Source organism: Ursus arctos, unplaced genomic scaffold (genome assembly GCF_023065955.2).
Source record: "Ursus arctos isolate Adak ecotype North America unplaced genomic scaffold, UrsArc2.0 scaffold_8, whole genome shotgun sequence".
In the NCBI taxonomy this organism is placed as follows: Eukaryota; Metazoa; Chordata; class Mammalia; order Carnivora; family Ursidae; genus Ursus; species Ursus arctos.
The window spans coordinates 6671797-6690268 of record NW_026623100.1 but is presented as its reverse complement, the minus strand read 5'-3'; positions in this window follow the sequence as shown (position 1 = coordinate 6690268).

The window sequence follows — 18472 nt, the reverse complement described above, 5'->3', positions numbered from 1 at the left end:
CATGTCATTAATTCTGGAAAGTTCTCAATTATTTCTTCCCTCTACTTTCTCTTGCTTCTCTTTTGGCATCGCAATCATACATCTATTACATGTTTTGAAGTTGTGCCACAGTTCTTTGATATTTTGCTTTTAAAAATTATATTTTCTTATTTTCAGTTTGGGAAGTCCCTATTGAACTTTCTTCAAGCTCACAGTTCTCTTTTTTCATGATTTTATTTATTTATTTGAGAGAGAGAAAGAGAGAGTGTGCACACAAGTGGAGGGAGGGGCAGAGAGGGAGGGAGAAAGAAAATCCCCCGCAGACTCTTCACTGAGTGCAGAACTTGATCAGGGACTCAATCCAGGACCCTGAGATCATGACCTGAGCTGATATCAAGAGTTGGATTCTTAACCGACTGAGTCCCCCAAGTGCCCCCAAGCTCACTGACCTTATCTCAACCAGGTTCAGTTTACTGATGAGTCCATCAAAGGCATTCTTTGTTTCTGTTACGATACGTATATTTTTCTACTTTTACCATTTCCTTTTCATTTTTTTCTTAGAATGTTCATGTCTCTGTTTACCCATATGTAACTTTTTGTTATAGATTCTTTCCAATAGAACTAGTGACATGATAATCATCATTTTTAAATTTTTGTTTTTATAAAGATTTATCTATTTATTTTAGGGAGGAGGGAGGGGCAGAGGGAGAGAGAGAATCCAGAAGCAGACTCCCCACTGAGTATGGAGCCCCACATGGGGCTCGATCCCAGGACCCTGAAATCATGACCTGAGCCAAAATGAAGAGTCAGCCACTTAAACCTGAGCCATCCAGGTGCCCCAATCATCATTTTTTAAAATCCTCACCGAACAACTTCAACATCATTGTCACATCTGCATCTGCTTCTGATGCTTAATTTATTTCTTCGGGCCTGTGTTTTTTTCTTGCCTTAGCATGCTTTGTAACTTTTTTTTTTTTGATAGGCAGACCTAGTGTGTCAGTTAGTAGGACCTAAGTTGTATAAGGTTTTATGTTATTCTAGCCAGATGTTGGACCGTGTTTAATGTTTGCTGTAGCTATAGGTGCCAGAAGCTGCCATTCCTCTAATGTCCTTGTTTTTGTCCCTCCTGTTGACTTCTGACTTCCCTGAGTTTGTGTCTTGCAGCTCTTTCAGCTGTAACACACTGTTCACACAGTAGAGCTCTGTTTGCTGGGGTAGAAAGCTATGGTGAAAGGAAGTGTTCTATAATCTTACCAATCTCAGTTTTTTAACAGACTTTTGTCCCTGACCTGTGACCTTCACAAGTATTGCTTAGCTCTCGTCTCACTATGGCATGAGACAAAGAGGTGATTGGAGGCTGAGTGGGAGAGCTGTCCTTCCGTGACAGGGATGATTCTGCTAAGTTATTTTCTCCCTTGGGAGAGTAAGCCTTTGTTATGGAAAATGTTCTAGGTATATTTCCCCATGATTATCAATCTTCTCTCCCAGCCAGAGAAATGAAGGGAGCTTTCCTAGTTCTTCACTGTGACAACCAGGTAGGGTTCCTGGACTTAAGCCCATCAAAGTTTGGGGAACTCCTTAGATGGCAGCCCCCGAGAGTTTTTCATTCTCATGCTGGTCAAGACTCAGGCTGCTGCTCCCTATCAACATTCCTATTTCATTGTCCCCACTTGTTTATGACTCCAGTGGCTTTTGCTCCAGTTAAGCAAATCTCAGTAAGGATTCTATATATTTGCCTATGTCTCTGGATTTGGGGATGGTAGTTTGCTAGTAGTTCTTTAAAAAGGTCAAGAAAAATTGCTGGTTTTGATTTTGTTCCGATTTTTTTGTAAATACAAGAGTGCTGACTACTGAAGTCCTTACATGTTCGAGCAGAAACTGGGAATCCTGCCATTATCTCCCTTCATTCATACCTTCTTTCTATCAAAAGGTTAAGAACTTAAACTTTCCTCTATTCTTAGAGAACATATATACACATGATCATTCTGACTGATCTATTTAGTTACATTTTTGATTTGGGATAATTTAAAAAGTCTATCCTTTTTCTTGAGCATTCTATGTTCTTGAGCATTCTTTGTTTAGACATATGTAAAATTTTTATAAAAATGTTTTATTATAAGCTCAGACTCAATATCTCATGAGAAATAATTATATGATAAGACTTCATTTAGGTAATCGAAGATTTGTAAGACAGAAAGAAATGAATCTAATGTATTGCTTATACAAGGGCCCTTGGAGGAGTCTAAGAAAAAACCACTCAAGTGTGTGTTTTGATTCTTCTGTGTGTTGTGTGAGTGAATCTCCTCTTTTCCAAGGACACTTTCAAGAGTGGTCAGTTGGCTCCACACAAGAGCCCTCCTTCTTCAGATAAAATCCTTAGTTTTGGGTATTTTTCAGGATTGACACTTGGGTTTATGACTCTGGAAGTTTTAAACTTGGTCCAGTTGTAAAATGCAAAATAATCGTAGAAGGAGTAGACGACGGTCAGAGAGCTTGTATCTCTCTAATTATTCCCCTGAGGAGAGGGGGAGTGGAGTCAAAAGAAAAATGAGTGTAAGAAAGGCATCACTTTTTACTCTTATTGTTGTCATATAATACAGTTTCAAAATTCCCACTACCTTGCCCCACAGCAAAAGAAAATTAGAAATATTTGGCACAGATTAAGAAAAATAATTTACAATATATAGAGAGTGTTTCAAAGGTTTCTTTTTTATTTGATAAAAATTCATGTAAAAATCATCAGTATTTTCCAACATACACAATTTTAGTCCAGCTTCGAAGCAAAAGACAGGTAACCCCTCTTTCTATACTCACCGAAATAAGCAATAAGAAATGAGAGCAGTAAGAAATGCTCTGACACTCTAACATGTGATTTATTTAATTCTGTTGTGAAACCAGACTCTCTTTGCAGGGCATTTTTGAGAGGGTCTCACTGTGGCATATTAAATCAGTGTCGTAGCTGGAATGGTTACAGGTCAAAAGGCAGAAGTTACAAGTACTTTATAGTAGACTTTATATAGAACTTTTTTTTTATTTCAAGTTTATCTTTAAATTCTAGTTAGTTAACATATAGGGTGAATTTGGTTTCAGGTGCAGAATTCAGCGATTCATCACTTACATACAATACCCAGTGCTCATCCCAATACCTTCATGACCATCATCCATCTAGGCCATCCCCCACCCACCTCCCTACATCAACCCTCAGTTTAGTCTCTGTAGTGAAGGGTCTCTTATGGTTTGCTTCCTCTCTCTCTTTCTTTTTTTTTTCCCCCTCTTCCCCTATGTTCATCTGTTTTGTTTCTTAAATTCCACATATGAGTGAAATCATATGGTCAACTGATCCTCGGCAAAGCAAGAAAGAATATATAACTTTTATCTGAAGTAGTGGAAGCCTCATTAGAAGTTGCAAACAGTACAGAAAGCTTCCTCTAATGTACTGTCATAGTCAGAATCTTGATTTTGCTCCCAGTACACTTTTATAAAAGCAGACTATATACTTACCCCAGCCCACAAAAACCAGTTATCGTGTATCCATTATGAATTTTTTACGGTCGATATGGTGTGGTAGAAATCCTGAACAAAGAGTAAGAAGATAAGACAGATCATTTTCACGGCCTCGTGATTCTATGTGGGAAGGGTGTTTGGACGGTAGGTGAGCAGACGATTTCTTGGGCACCCCTTTGATTTTTCCCTTTCACTGAGCTCCTTAATCTGAAAGCTCCATGGAAAAACCATTTTCCATGGAAAAACCATGGAAAAGCTCCATGACACCATTAATGATGTCATGAAATGTGTGCTGTTGCACGAGAAATACTAGAAGTACTGCCCCATAGATGCTCGGTGAGCATAGATAAAGCATTAATTAGATAGGAACTGAGATTGCCACTGATATATTTAAAAAAATTATAGACATTTGACTTTGGCCTTCATAACTTTCTGCAAACCCGAAACTCGCTTTTTCACTTCCTGGCTAATAATATGCTTCCTGAGAAGTAGGTGAATGTGATTTTGCCCAAGTGAAGGTAGCCAGGACCACAGGGTGATTTCTTCCCTATTTCTTGTAGGTTAAATATCAGCAGTTCCATAAAGTCAAAAGATTTAAAATGAGAAACATGAGAAAGAAAGCTGGGTGTTTAAGTGAAAACTTCTTCCAGAGATACTTTTGACCTTTTCAATCTCCCGTAGATATTATTGGCAATGTGGGGGGGAATATCCCATTGGTCGCCTTCTCCCCATACGTGTCCTGGTGTTGCTAAATGCCGTTCAGTGTGTGTCGCTCTGATGCCACGTTACAAAAGCTACAATTTTAAAATCGGTTCTCTAGGTAATAGCATTTCTGACAAATTAATAATGTGATGCTTTCCTCGGCCCATGAGAGTTTTCATTACATATTCCCCAACTGTTATTTACAATACGATGACAACTCGTAATTTGTCAAGAAGTAAAGAACAGCAGGAGGAGTTCTAAGAGACGGGCACAAACCAGTCTCTAGCGAAAGAGTCGTGGGCACTGGTCATTTTGAGAATTCACAAGTCATTGCCTCTTTTTGCTTTCCTTCGTGTGCTTAAGGTCCGTCTTCAGACTCATCCATGTGTTGACTAAAGCAAAGGCCAACATAGAGGTATAGGTTAAAAAAAATAATACTTTTCATGCTTTGGTGTAATCACCAGAATCTCTTGGGGAAATATTATGGCAGTTCTTGAAAAGTTAGGACTCTGAAATAACTCTGAGAAACAAGGGACTCCTGGGTTGCAAATGGTCAGCTGCCCCAAATAAATAGTGATTTATGTCAAGTGAGTAGTCAAAGACGCTGATTTTATTTTTCTTTCTCTCTTTTTTTTCTTTTTTCCCTTACCTTGTGCTCCTGGTGAGAGGAGGAATGGCATTTTCTAAATAATTTATTTGGAAGGTCGAAGATGTGACTGGCTGGCCTGAGCTGGAAGCCCCGCATTCCAATCTGACACTCCCTGCTGTGGGGCCCTATTAAGCACTCTTCAATATTTCAGCATATATTGTGTAATTAACTTGCCATGATGTGAATCTGGAACTCTAAATGCCGGCAGAAGAGGGAACGTTTCAAGCTGTTATCATGTAGGAAAAAACAAAAACAAACCGTACCCGAGGTCAGAAAAACTCGGAGCCCATGTGAGAGAAGATGGGAAGAAAGGACAGGCGCGTTCCTGACTTAGCAGAAAGTAAAAGTGATTTGGAAGAAAAAAAAATGAAATAAAGAGGTAATGAAAAAAGACCCATTGCTTTGAAAGCTATAAAGGAAAAAAAAAAGAGAGAGAGAGAGAGAGAGAGAGAAGCAGCGAGGTAGAAATTTCTGGTTTACAGCTTGTACTAAAAGCTTATATGATTAGAATCAGAGAAAGCGAGGTTCTTTTTAAAATGACTTTGGCGAGTATGCTGTAATACTCTCTAATAGCTTATGCAAACCCAAACCAGGTATAAAAAGACAACGTAAAAATCTGTTGCCAAAATCTGGGAGACATTTCTGCTGAATGCAAAGCTTATGGAACAACTGCTTCTGAAAATTTACATTGCTAACTGCCCCATGCTATGCTGCCTGAACCAAAGCTAGCTTGCTTATGGAAAAGCAAGGAGGAAGGCCTTTTACTGATTCTACACCCTCTTTCAGATCTCCTGTGAAGCCCACGTCTGTACGAACAACACATTAAGCTACCTTCCTGTGGTGTGAGGGTGCTTTTCTGGTCAGAGAGTGGTGCCATTTCCTAATTTCATCAGTGAAAAACTTTCCATGGCAGCAGTTGGGTGTTTGGAATGTGGGGATTGGAGTGGACTTGGTATGTTGAATCATGGGATGATTATTTCCCCACAAGAAAAATGGCGAAGGAAAAGTAAAAAAACGAAGAGGTACATATTTGGAAGTGGATGTTCTGGGTATTAAAAAATAGTTTTCTTAGTCCATCTCTTCAAAGTGTCAGCGATCAAAGCACTGGGTTGATCCATATGATTCTATGATGAGTCATAAAGACAAGACAAGATGGAAGCCGGCTTAATGCTGTGCGCTTGACAAGAAGCTCGAAAATCAATTTACCACCTATCAGTGTGTGAAGGGGAATCCAGGAAAGTCTGAGTTGACTGAGAATTAGAACAGGAAACTACTGGGGAAAATGCAGAAGCTCCAGAAAGATTAAGCTCTCAGCCTGCTTTTCAAAAGTCTTGAAGGGCTTCTCCTTGTCTCCCTTCTTTCCTTCCCTTGTTCTACTTTATTTGAACCTCAGATGAACTTACTAACTTTAATCATATTCTTCCTCGACTTTTCCCCCCTCAGCACCGAGCACATTCTCCCTTTTCCTTCCTCATAAACAACCCACTGTAAAATGTTTAACATGGGCCTGTAGATTATATATTTTTGAAGACAAACATGTCAGCATGACTTGCTATATCTGTATTTTAACTCACATAAGTGGAGATGAACTGTAGGTCTTGCACTCAACATTTTTTTTCTCTCTTTAGATTTATTTGTTTCTGCTGCACTGAGGTAATAATTTCTAAGAACCGCATAATGTTCTATAATGGGCATCCACCACTTTTTCTTTATCCTGTCCCACGGTGATAGGCTATGGGGTTGGTCCCTGTCCCATGTTCCCTTGATGTATTCTGAATATCCTCATCCCAGTCCCTTTGCTACATGAATTGTTGGGGTTGGGAGAGGAGGCGATGAGAGTCCCAAGAGGGTAACATGTGATGTGCAAATTTAATTTCATCAGATGCTAGTCAGATGACTCTCAGGAATGACTATAGCTGTTTATACCTCCGCTCGTGTGCCGGGGGTCCCCGTTTCCACCAAGGCTTGGAAAAACCGCCGCTTGGTATTATCTGAATTTTGTTCATCTTTTGGGTATAAAGGATTCTCTCACTGCATTTTTAGAAAATTTATCTAATTACAGTGAGTTTGTCTTTTTAAACCCTGTTAGCCATTCCTTCAGCTAATTGCCTCTTCCTATATCTTGACTGCTTTTCTATTTGGTTTCCTGTCTTTTTTTGTCAATTTTTATTAGTTCCTTAAAACGTTGGAATATTTTTAATGTGGATGTGCTCTGGTTAGAAGTTGGAAATATCTTCTGCTTAAATGACATCTGTCTGTTATTTTTGTCTACAATGAGTAGTGTTGGATTTTAATGTGAATATAGCCATCATTATTTATTCACATTTTCTAGTTTAGAGTCTTTTTAAAGACGTCATCTCCTCACCGCCACCAGCCCGAAAGTGTATTAGTTCGGGCTGGGGCAGAGCAGCAGAATCGCTACATAGTTTAATGGAGAGATTTGACCACATGCAGTCCTGGGAGCTGGTTAAACATTCTGTGTAAGTTTTTTGCCCCTGCCTCAGCAGCTGGGCCTGACACGCTCTGGGTCAACACTCAGAAGAGGTGATGGACGTAAAGTGGGGGAAAGCAGGAAACACTGTAACCCATGCGGGTGACCTGGAATCCACCACATGGCTTACTCACTGCCTCCATGCCTCCAACTCAGATGATGTGGGTAATGGGACAGGTGCAGTCCACCCCACCACCACATGCCAGCCTGGCCCAGGATTTGGAGAAGCTGAATGAAGAGACCCAACGCGAGCTGCAAGACCTGACTGCAGCCACCTACCAACCAGGAAAGCCAGCTGGTCGGTAGCAACGTGGCGTGAGCTGTACCCTCACCTAACATTATATGAACCTTCTCAGAGTCAAGAGAGCTAATTTTTGACTCTGCCTTCTAGATCATTTCTCTTGTAGCCAATCCTAAGCCAGAACCAAACAGAGGATGAGATTCTGGGAAAGACCTCAATGTAGCTAATTTGATATGATTTAAAGCCTCCACGTGAGGTTACTGATACTTCCCCATATTTGTGCTTCTTAAAGTATAGATCATGGACCCGCTGTATCAGCCTCACCTGAGAGCTTGTTAGAAACTGGAAAGAGGGCCGCCTGGGTGGCACAGCAGTTAAGCATCTGCCTTCGGCTCAGGGCGTGATCCCGGCGTTATGGGATCAAGCCCCATATCAGTCTCCTCCACTATGAGCCTGCTTCTTCCTCTCCCACTCCCCCTGCTTGTGTTCCCTCTCTCGCTGGCTGTCTCTATCTCTGTCAAATAAATAAATAAAATCTTAAAAAAAATAGATTAAAAAAAGAAACTGGAAAGAGACACCATTTTTATTTTTTCATTTTAATTTTAATTTGATTGTTTAAAGTATACATTTGATGTGAGTTTAAATATGTTTGTATTATATATTTTTTCTCCCCATGATATGTCAGATTCCTGCTACCTTCTGATCATCAATCTTCTCCCCCGCTTAACTGACTATAGAATCTTTTTGTTATGCACACATTTTCTAGACACAAACTCAAATCAGATCACTGATAAATGACAATATATCTCTTCTGCTTCATTTGGTCTTGGACTGTTCCTGAATGATATCACCTGAAATTGTTTAGTTTTTTTAGTTCTTTGGTTTTGATGTCAGTGGCTTTTTGGTATGTTTAAATCTCATTAGGGGAGTGTCCTCTCTTCGCTTTTAAATTTATGTTTCTCAGATGTCCATTAGTAAGATTTAAAAAATATAAATATGTTATAACTTCTGCATTATTTTAATTCTTAGGTAACTTACAGTTCTGTAATTTTCATTAGTATCTACTTTCTAAGTGAATATAGCTGATATAGTGATGCACCTTTTTTTAAAAAAATTTTTTTATTATATTATGTTAGTCACCATACAGTACATCCCTGGTTTCTGATGTAAAGTTCGATGATTCATTAGTTGCATATAACACCCAGTGCACCATGCAATACGTGCCCTCCTTACTTTATTATTATTATTATTATTTTTTGAGTTTGTATCTGGCAAAGGTGGTGAACTGTGCTTATAAATTCTTGCACTTTTCTGTGATTATTTAGATTTTCTAGATAAGTAAACACAGTTTTTATAATACCTCTCAATGTTTGTGCCACTTACTTTTTATTGTGTCACTGCATTTGTTAAGCTATGTGGAACCATCTTTAACAATAGTGTAAGAGGACTGATTAGCAAAATCCAGACTGGGAAACGAGTAGTCAAAAAGCCTGGGTGTTTCAACAGATATTTAGAAGGTAAAGAGGAATGGAGGGAGAACTTACAGATTAAAAGAGACGTGAAAGAGGGGCGCCTGGGTGGCTCAGTTGTTGGGTGTCTGCCTTCGGCCCAGGGTATGATCCCAGGGTCCTGGGATTGAGCCCCGCATTGGGCTCCCTGCTCTGCTGGGAGCCTGCTTCTTCCTCTCCCACCCCCCCTACTTGTGTTTCCTCTCTCACTGGCTATCTTTCTCTCTGTGTCAAATAAATAAATAAATAAAATCTTAAAAAAAAAAAGAGAGAGACGTGAAAGACATATGTAATTTTTTAAATGGGTAAGACTAAGATATGGTGTCTAGGGATGCACATATAGGTGAGAAAACTTTTTAAAGAAAAGCATGGATGTGATGACTATAAAAGTCTAGACAAGAGGCCCCTGGGTCCTGGGATCAAATCCCGCGTTGGGCTCCCTGCTCCGTGGGGAGCCTGCTTCTCCCTTTGCCTCTGCTTCTCTCTCTGTCTCTCATGAATAAATAAATAAAATCTTTTAAAAAATCAAAAAAAAAAACACAATAGTGTAAGAGGAAGCATCTTTGATTTTTGTCTGGAGTCTCCATTAGAAGAATGATGATTGATACAGATATTTGAAATATGATCTTCAAGTTAAGAAATTTTCTTTTATTTCTAACATTCTAAGAATTGTGATCCAGATACATGTTGAAATTTATCCTATTCTTTCTTGCATTTACAAGGCAATAACATTTATTCTCTTTTGCTTGATCAAGTTGATAAGTTACATTGAGATATATAATAGCAAATCCTAAAAGATCCTTCCATGACTTGAATGAACCTATTTCAGTTATGATATGTGCTTTTGAATGTATTTTCAGATTACTTTCCATTGTAGGGAGAATGCTGTTCCCCATAGCAATGCCAACCTTATTTATTCCCAGGGATTTTTTTTTAAGATTTTATTTATTTGAGAGAGAGAGAGAGAGAGAGAGAGAGCGAGCATAAGTGGTGGGGGGAGGGGCAGAGGGAGAGGGAGAAACAGACTCCCCACTGAGCAGGGAGACTGACACAGGACTCGATCCCAGGACCCTGGGATCATGACCTGAGCCGAAGGCATACACTTAACCCACTGAGCCACCCAGGCGCCCCATATTCCCAGGATATTGTTAAATATTTTTGTCCTTTTAGCTTCTTAGCTTCTTCATAGTCTCTATGTACAGCCACAATTAAGGGCTAGGAATAATGTTGTATCTTCTTGAGGGGAAATAGCTATATATTATTTGGGAATTTTTGAATGAAAATTTGTCTATTCTTTCCCACTTATTTATCTGTCTATCATTTCCCACTTATTTATCTATCACATCTATGTCAATGTGGACTTATGATTATTTATCCCATAAGCTAACTTCCAACACTTTTAGGCTTATTTTGTTGCTCAAATTATTTTGAGCTTTGACCATCAGGAAATCTTTCAGTTGGCTCCTGTGTTCTTTTGACATATCTCCAATGTTTTGCTTTTGAGCATTTCCATACTTTCTGGAGTTACAAGTTGTTCCAGTCTCATCTTGTATATTTCCTGCCTCAGTCTTAGCACCAGCCATTCCTCCAATGAGCCCTGGTTCCTTTTAATAGAGAATGGTATTAGAAACCAGGATTAGAGTGGTGGCTTTGCTTTTTGCTACTGGTGTGTCATTTCTCCTACGTTCTCTTAGCAGATAGAACTAGGAAATAAATATGTACATTCTAATCCATGTAAACACACATGAATCTATTATTACTTCTATAATATGTATTTATCTGTATCTAAATGTCTGTTTATACTGTTATCTCTCACTCCAATCCAGGACCATGTTTTGTTCTAGTCTTCCTCCCTTGCTTATCTGTAATATCCCACTCTGATGTGAGACAACTTGGCACCCATCATCCTACATCTATTTGTTTATTTGTTCAATACCTATATACATGTACAGTGGTTTAAAAATGGTTAATTCATATCCCTACAGTGAATAACTTTATAAACTAGAGAACATTGTTTATGTATAGTTCCTTCTGTCTGTTGTCTTATAGTCCCTACTCATTTCTGAAACTACTTACATCTGATTTGTTTTACCAAGTTTTATAATTTTTCATATGTCTATCCTGCACACATTTTGTTAGACTTATACCTAAGTATTTCTTTTTGAGGGGGTGCTAATGTGTTGTACATTTTGTTTTATTTTCAGATTCCAAATTGTAACATTCATTTCTGGAAAGGAATCGACTTTTATACATTCATCTTATATTTTGTGACCTTGCTTTACTGGCTTCCAGGATATTTTTGTTGACTTGGAGTGAGGTTTTTTTTTTTTTTACCTAGACCAACAAAGGCAGTTTTATTTACTCCTTCCAAACTATTAAGTTCTTATTTCTTTTCCTTGTCTTACTGTGCTAGCTAGAACTTCCAGTAAGGTGGAAAGTGGTGAGAGAGGACATCCTTCTTTTGTTGGGGGGAAGCATCCCGTTTCTTATTATTAAGTGCAATATTAACTGTAGGAATTTTTTGTAAATGCCCTTTATCAAATTGAGAAAGCTTCCATTTATTTCTAGTTTGCTAAGGGTTTTTGCCACGAGTGGGTGTTGGATTTTGTCAAATGCTTTTACTATATTTGTTGATATGATCATATTTCTTCTTAGGCTGTTGGTATGGTGGGTTACACTAATTGAATTTTTGAATACTGAACCAGCCCTGCATACCTGGGATAAACCCCACCTACATGCGGTATATAATTTATTTTATATGTTGTTGAATTTGATTTGCTATTGTTTTCTTGACAGTGTTTACATCTATGATCAAAAGAGATATTGGTTTACAGTATTCTTTTCTTGTAATGTTTTTTATCTGGTTTTGGTATTAGGCTAATGTTGGTCTCATGTGTTGGAAAGTATTCCTTCCTCTTCTATTGTTTCTGGAGGAGACTGTAGAGAATTGGTATTATTTTTCCTTAATCATTTGGTAGGATTCATTTGAGAAAACATCTGGGCATGGTGGATTTCATTTATTTTGTTTTTAGTTTTTTAAATACTAAGATAATTTTGTTAAAAGATGTAAGACTAATTAAGTTTTCTATTTTCATTTGGATGAATTTTGGTAGATAGATCGTGTTGTCCAAAAAACTGATTCATTTCATCTAAACTTTTGTGGCACAAAGCTATTTTTAATACTCCTTATAACCAAGGGATCAATAACCTTTACCACTTCTTTCACTTCTGATATCAATATTTGTGTCTTTCCTCCTTTTTCTTCATTAACCTGTCAAAACATTTATTAATTTTATGATCTTTTCAAAGAACCAGTTTTTGTTTTGTTGACTTTCACCATTGTTTTCCTGTTTTCAATTTTGTTGGTTCCTGCTCCAATATTTATGATATCCTGAGTTCTGCTTGCTGCAGGCTTAATTTTCTCTCCTTTATCTAGTTATCTAAAAGGGAAACTTAGTTTATTGATTTTAGATATTTTTTTCCAACACATGTGTTTAATACTATAAATCTCCTTCTAAACATTGCTTTCATTACATCTTCAAACTAAAATTGGTGTTTTTATTCTTATGTAGTTCAAAATATTCTGTAATTGATCTTAAGACCTTCTTTAATCCATATGTTATGTGGCAATATGTAGTATAGTTTCCAAATATTAAAAATAATGTTCCAGTTCTTTTTCTGTTATTGATTTCTAGTTTAATTCTGTTGCAGTCTGAGAACATTTTATGTGGTTTCCATTCCTTTAAATTTGTTATGGTGTGTTTTTATCTTGGGGAATGTTCCATTTGTATTCCACTGTTTTGGATGGAGTATTCTACAGACATCAATCAGGTCATGTTGATAGATCTTGCTACCCTGTTGTTCAGGTTATCTATCCTTACTTACTTTCTATGTGCTGGTACTCTCTATGAGAGATGTTGAAAACTCCCACATGGACTTGCCTATTTCTCCTTTCAGTTCTTTTACTTTTGTTTCATGTATGCAGAGTATCTGTTATTGTACATATGTGTTTGGGATTGTTATGTCTCCTTGGAATAGCGTCCTCATTATCCTTATGTAATGTCTTTCGTTATCCCTCATAACTTTCCTTATTCTGAAGTCTGCTTTGTCTGAAATTAATATAGCAGCCACTGGGTCCCTGGGTGGCACAGTCAGTTAGGCACCCGACTGTTGGTTTTGGCTCAGGTTGTGATCTCAAGGTGGTGGGATGGAGCCCCGTGTTGGCTCCATGCTCAGTGCAGAGTTTGGTTGAGATTCTCTCCCCTTCTCCTTCTGACCCTACTGCTCATGCTCTGTCTCTCTCTCTCTCTCTCAAATAAATAAATAAATCTTACAAAAAAATACATGAACCCCTGGTTTCTCTTGGCAAGTATTAAGTTGGCATACCTTTCTCCATTCTTTTACTTTTCACCTGGATCTTTACACTTAGAATGGGCTTCTCATAGACATTAGATAGTTGGGTCTTCTTGCTTTTGTTGTTTTAAATCAATAGGTGATCTCTGTCTTGTAACCGGTGTGTTGAAACCATTCACAAATGATAGTGATTATTGATATAGCTATGTTAAAATCTATCACCTTTATGAATGTTTCCACTCACTGAATTTGTTCTTTATGTCTTTTTCTGCCTCTCCGCTTTTAATTAAGCTTTTTCTATTTTACCCTATAACAGTATTTTCAACATTTCCTATCCGTTCCTTCTGATGTTACTCTTTCATTTATCTTATCTGTATGTTATAGTCTCCCAATACATGGATACTATTGTTGTATTAAAATTATCTTGTGATTATGAATAAAAAATAAAAGATTTTATATATTTTAATTTATTACCTCTCAAGTGCTTTTCCTTTCATCATGTACATCCATGTTTTCGACCTAGATTTCTTTCTGCCTGAAGAACTGCTTTTAATATTTTATTCAGGATAGGGGCGCCTGGGTGGCACAGCGGTTAAGCGTCTGCCTTCGGCTCAGGGCGTGATCCCGGCGTTCTGGGATCGAGCCCCACATCAGGCTCCTCTGCTATGAGCCTGCTTCTTCCTCTCCCACTCCCCCTGCTTGTGTTCCCTCTCTCACTGGCTGTCTCTATCTCTGTCTAATAAATAAATAAAATCTTTAAAAAAATATTTTATTCAGGATAAGTCTACTGGCAATTAACTTGTTCAGTTTTTGTTTATCTGAGACAGTTTTTATTTCTACTTCATTTTTGAAGATTTATTTCACTGGATATCTAATTTTATGTCAGTGGGTTTTCTCTCCTTCAATAATTTAAATATTTCATCCCACTCCCCTCTCGTGTGATTTCTGAAGAGAAAACCAATGTAAACGGTATCCTTGTTCTCGTATAGGTAAGGCATATTTTCTCTCTGACTTCGTTTAAGATTTTATCTTTGTCTTAGATTTTCTGCAGTTTTGTACATACCTTAGTGTTTTATTTTTAACTTCTTTTGTTTTCTGACCTCTGAAGATCTGTGGTGTGGTATCTGTCAATGATACCGGAAAGTTTTCAACCACTATTACTTCAAATATTTCTTCTGCTCCATTCTTTCTTCTCCTGGTATTTTTCCCCTTCCATTTCATTTTGTAAAATTTTGATTGAATGATCTCCAAATTCAAATTATTTTCTCGCCTGTGTCGAGTTTACTAATAAAAGCATCAAAGTCATTCTTCATTTCAGTTACTGCGTCTTTCATTTTTAGCTTACTTCATATAGTTTCCTTCTTTTTACTACTATTACTGTCCAGTCTTGCATAGTTTCTACTTTTTCCGTTAGCTTCCTTAACATATTAATCGTGGTTACTTGAAATTCTTTTTGTTCCAAAATCTGTGTTTTACATGAGTCTGTTTCTGATAATTGCCCTGGAACTTCAGATTGTGTTTTTTCTTGTCTTTTGGTATGCCCCGTAATTTTTTTTTGAAAGCTGGACATCATATTATACTGGGTAATAGGTATATTACCTATTATACACCATATTATACTGGGTAGTAGGTATATCTTCTAGCTCTCTGTTAATATTCTGAAATCTTGTTGATGTCGTGGTGCACAGATTAAGTCTCAGTCTTGGCCCCATGCATCGGTTGGTTCTTCACAAATGTTTCTATACCTTTTTCAGACTCCACCTTATCTCTTTTTTCCCACTTCCTTCTATGGCAGTAGTGTTCCCTTTCTGTTTCCTTGAAGCCCAGCCCCCGATGACTGCATTTCCATTTGTGTTTTATTTTATTTTTCCTTAGGTGAGACAAGAAGACTGGACCTGGCGGGGATGAGGCAGAATTCCTTTCCTCTTGCTAGAATAATGTTTCAGAGTTGCCCTCTGAGAGGTTCCTCCTACTTGGAGACTGGGCTTTTGTTAGTGAGAAGAGTCTAAGAGTATCTCACAGTGACTATTCCATTCCAGAGCCACGAGGGGATCTTTCTCAGAGCCTCACCTTGAGGATCTACTGGGGTTTCTGGAGGGAAAGTCTGCAAAAGTGTAGGGTCCCCCCCCCATGACTTCAGTCCCCTGGAGTTTCTCAGTCTCATACTAGCTCAGACTCAGCCTCGAGGAATTCCGTGATTACCATTGAAGTGATCCTACCGGCTCATGGGTTCCATGTAAGCAAATGTTCAGTATACTCAGGATGTGCCTGTTGCTTCAGACATTGGAGCTGTGGTGACCTCAGTTCTCTGAAGAGTCTAGGAAATTGCTGATTTTCAGTTTCTAAGCTTTGAAGTTTCCCATTGGTCTTTTAGCTGCATATTCCATGGAATACTCTTTCAGTGTTACTGTGACAGCGACAGTGCCTAAGTGACATTTACCATAATTTCCCCCTTTTTCTTCTGGAAACTTCTTTGTCCTACCCCCTTGACCTTTGTGACAGCTCATTTTCTGGGTTTTCTTCCTCTTTTGCTGGCCTCTTTTTCTTGTTCTTCCAAACTAAATAGTGAAGTTTTCCAGGACTTGACAATGGGTCTTTCCTTCTCTTCTCATAAGAACATCATTTTTCATGACTTTAAAAACCATTTATGTGATCAAATCTCCTAAACTTACATATTGAACTTAAACCTTTTTTTTTATAATCAACCATATAATTTTTATATAAAACCTCCTCTTGGGTAGGCCATTTATAGGCATAGTGAACTTAGTATATCCACAATCATACATTTGATTCCTTAACCCCATCTAAAATTTATTCCTTTCTCCATAAATGGTGTGACTATCTGAGTTGAGCCATAAATCTGGAGTCACCATTGATTTTTCCCTCTGCTTACCCCATGTGTAAAATCTACCTGCAAGTTTTCCTTTTTTCTGCATTAAAATTGTTACCTATTGCCACCATTTTAGTTCAATTCACCATCAACTCTTGCTTAGAAAATTTCAAAAGCTATATTATTGGTCTTTTCTTCTACTAATGTCTTCTTCCAAACTGTTTTTCACACAGAAGACAAAATTTTTTTAATGATTTATTTATTTAAAGAGAGGGAGAGAGAGAGAAAGAGAGAGAGAGAATATGTGGAGAGAGGAGCAGAGGGAAAGGGAGAGAGAATCCTCAAGCGGATTCCCCACTGAGAATGGAGTCTGATGCAGGATTTGATCTCGGGACCCTAAGATCGTGACCTGAGGTGAAATCAAGAGTTGGAGCCTCAACCTACTGAGCCACCCAGGCATCCCCAAAATTATTTTTTAAAGATTATTTAATTATCTAATTTTCCTACAAAAATCCCTTCAAGAGATTGCCAAGGCTCTAAGGATAAATTCTGAGCTCATTTTTTTTCCTGGTGTTTTCTAACACTACGTCAAATGTATATCCCTTATTTCCTTCATAGCATTTTCCCCAGTATGTAAATACATGCAAAGGGTATTTCTGTTTTTCCAGTCTCTTCCTCGAGGAGACTGTAAGACCTATGGCATATCAAGGACCAGGTTTTTTTGTCCCTTGGTTTCAATGTTGTAAGTGTGAATCAACCTCATTCTTTTAAAAACTGGGAGATAGGTACTGTGACCAAAAAGGATATTTGATTGGAATAAGAGAAGAAAAATTATATTCAAGCAAGTTCTGGAGCATAGTTTTGTTTTGTTTTGTTTTGTTTCGTGGAGCACAGATATTTTTGACTGTGTCACAGGGTTGGAGGAGGCAAGGATGTATATGGGCATCCTACGAATAGAGAAAAAGCAATTGTTAGCATATGAAAAGGAAATATGATAGAAGATGGAAAATACTGAATGTTTCCTTGTTAATATTTTCCTAATGTGAGAAGGAATCTTTTTCCTTTTGATCATTAAAAAAAATGGGAGAAAAAAATATTTTCGAAAATAGTTTGTATAATATTTCCTTCCATTTAAAAGGAACAGATTTTCCTTTTAAGCAAAGAAAAACATCTGGCAGAATTCTGAGAGGATCTGAAGTTAAACATTGATGCTGTAGGAGATTGTGTGCTGCCAAAGGCACACATGGGCACTGGGTGATAAGATGGCCACAAAGTTCATTCAGGATATTTGACTTTCTTAAGGAGTAGTCAAAATGAAAATAATCTTATTTAAAAAGCCACTCAAAGAATGTCTCTGTGAACTTCAGTTTGAGAATAACTGATAGAGTTGAATTCTTTTTCTGAAACACAAGGATACGTCCTATTGGGATTTTCAAACTATTTTTCTGACAGGTTGAATTGCTTTAGGGATTCTGCAAACAATAAAGTATATTTTATCAAATAATGAAGATTTTTACCACCTGAGGAAAGTATTCATCACCTTTATATGTTTTATATAGTAGAGTTAGGAGGAAAAAAAAAAGAATCCTGTTGGTGAAAGTGTTTGAAAAATCTCTGTCCTCGATGATCTCTCTGGGCCATTTGAACAAGGGCAGTGTCCTACAAAATGGAATAAAACATTCTTTAAACAGTGGTGTAATTAAATAAGTTCAGGAAATATGTGTTTAAGCGACAAATAATATTGGCTCCAGGAATTTTAATATGGTAGTTCTAGTGGTGAAAATTCAGGAGAGGAACATAATATGTTGTTTTTTAATTAAGGTAACAGTTGTGGGGTGGCTCAGTCAGTTGGGCATCTGCCTTCGGCTCAGGTCATGATCCCAGGGTCCTGGGATCGAGTCCAGCATCAGGCACCCTGCTCAGCGGGGAGCCTGCTTCTCCCTCTGCCTGCCACTCCTCGTGCTTGTGCACTCTCTCTTTCTCTCTCTCCCTCTCTATCTGACTAGTAAATAAATAAAATCTTTAAATAAAAAGATAACAGTTGTATGTGCGTTTGCTTATTTTGTTTCATTTGTTTATTTGCAGGATACTAATCTACATTATGAGGCAATAAGTAATGATAGGATTTGGGAAGCATTGCTCTAAATAATACTAGTTAGAGTATCTTGTATCTATTACATGCATTTAAGATATAATATAATATCATTTAATATAT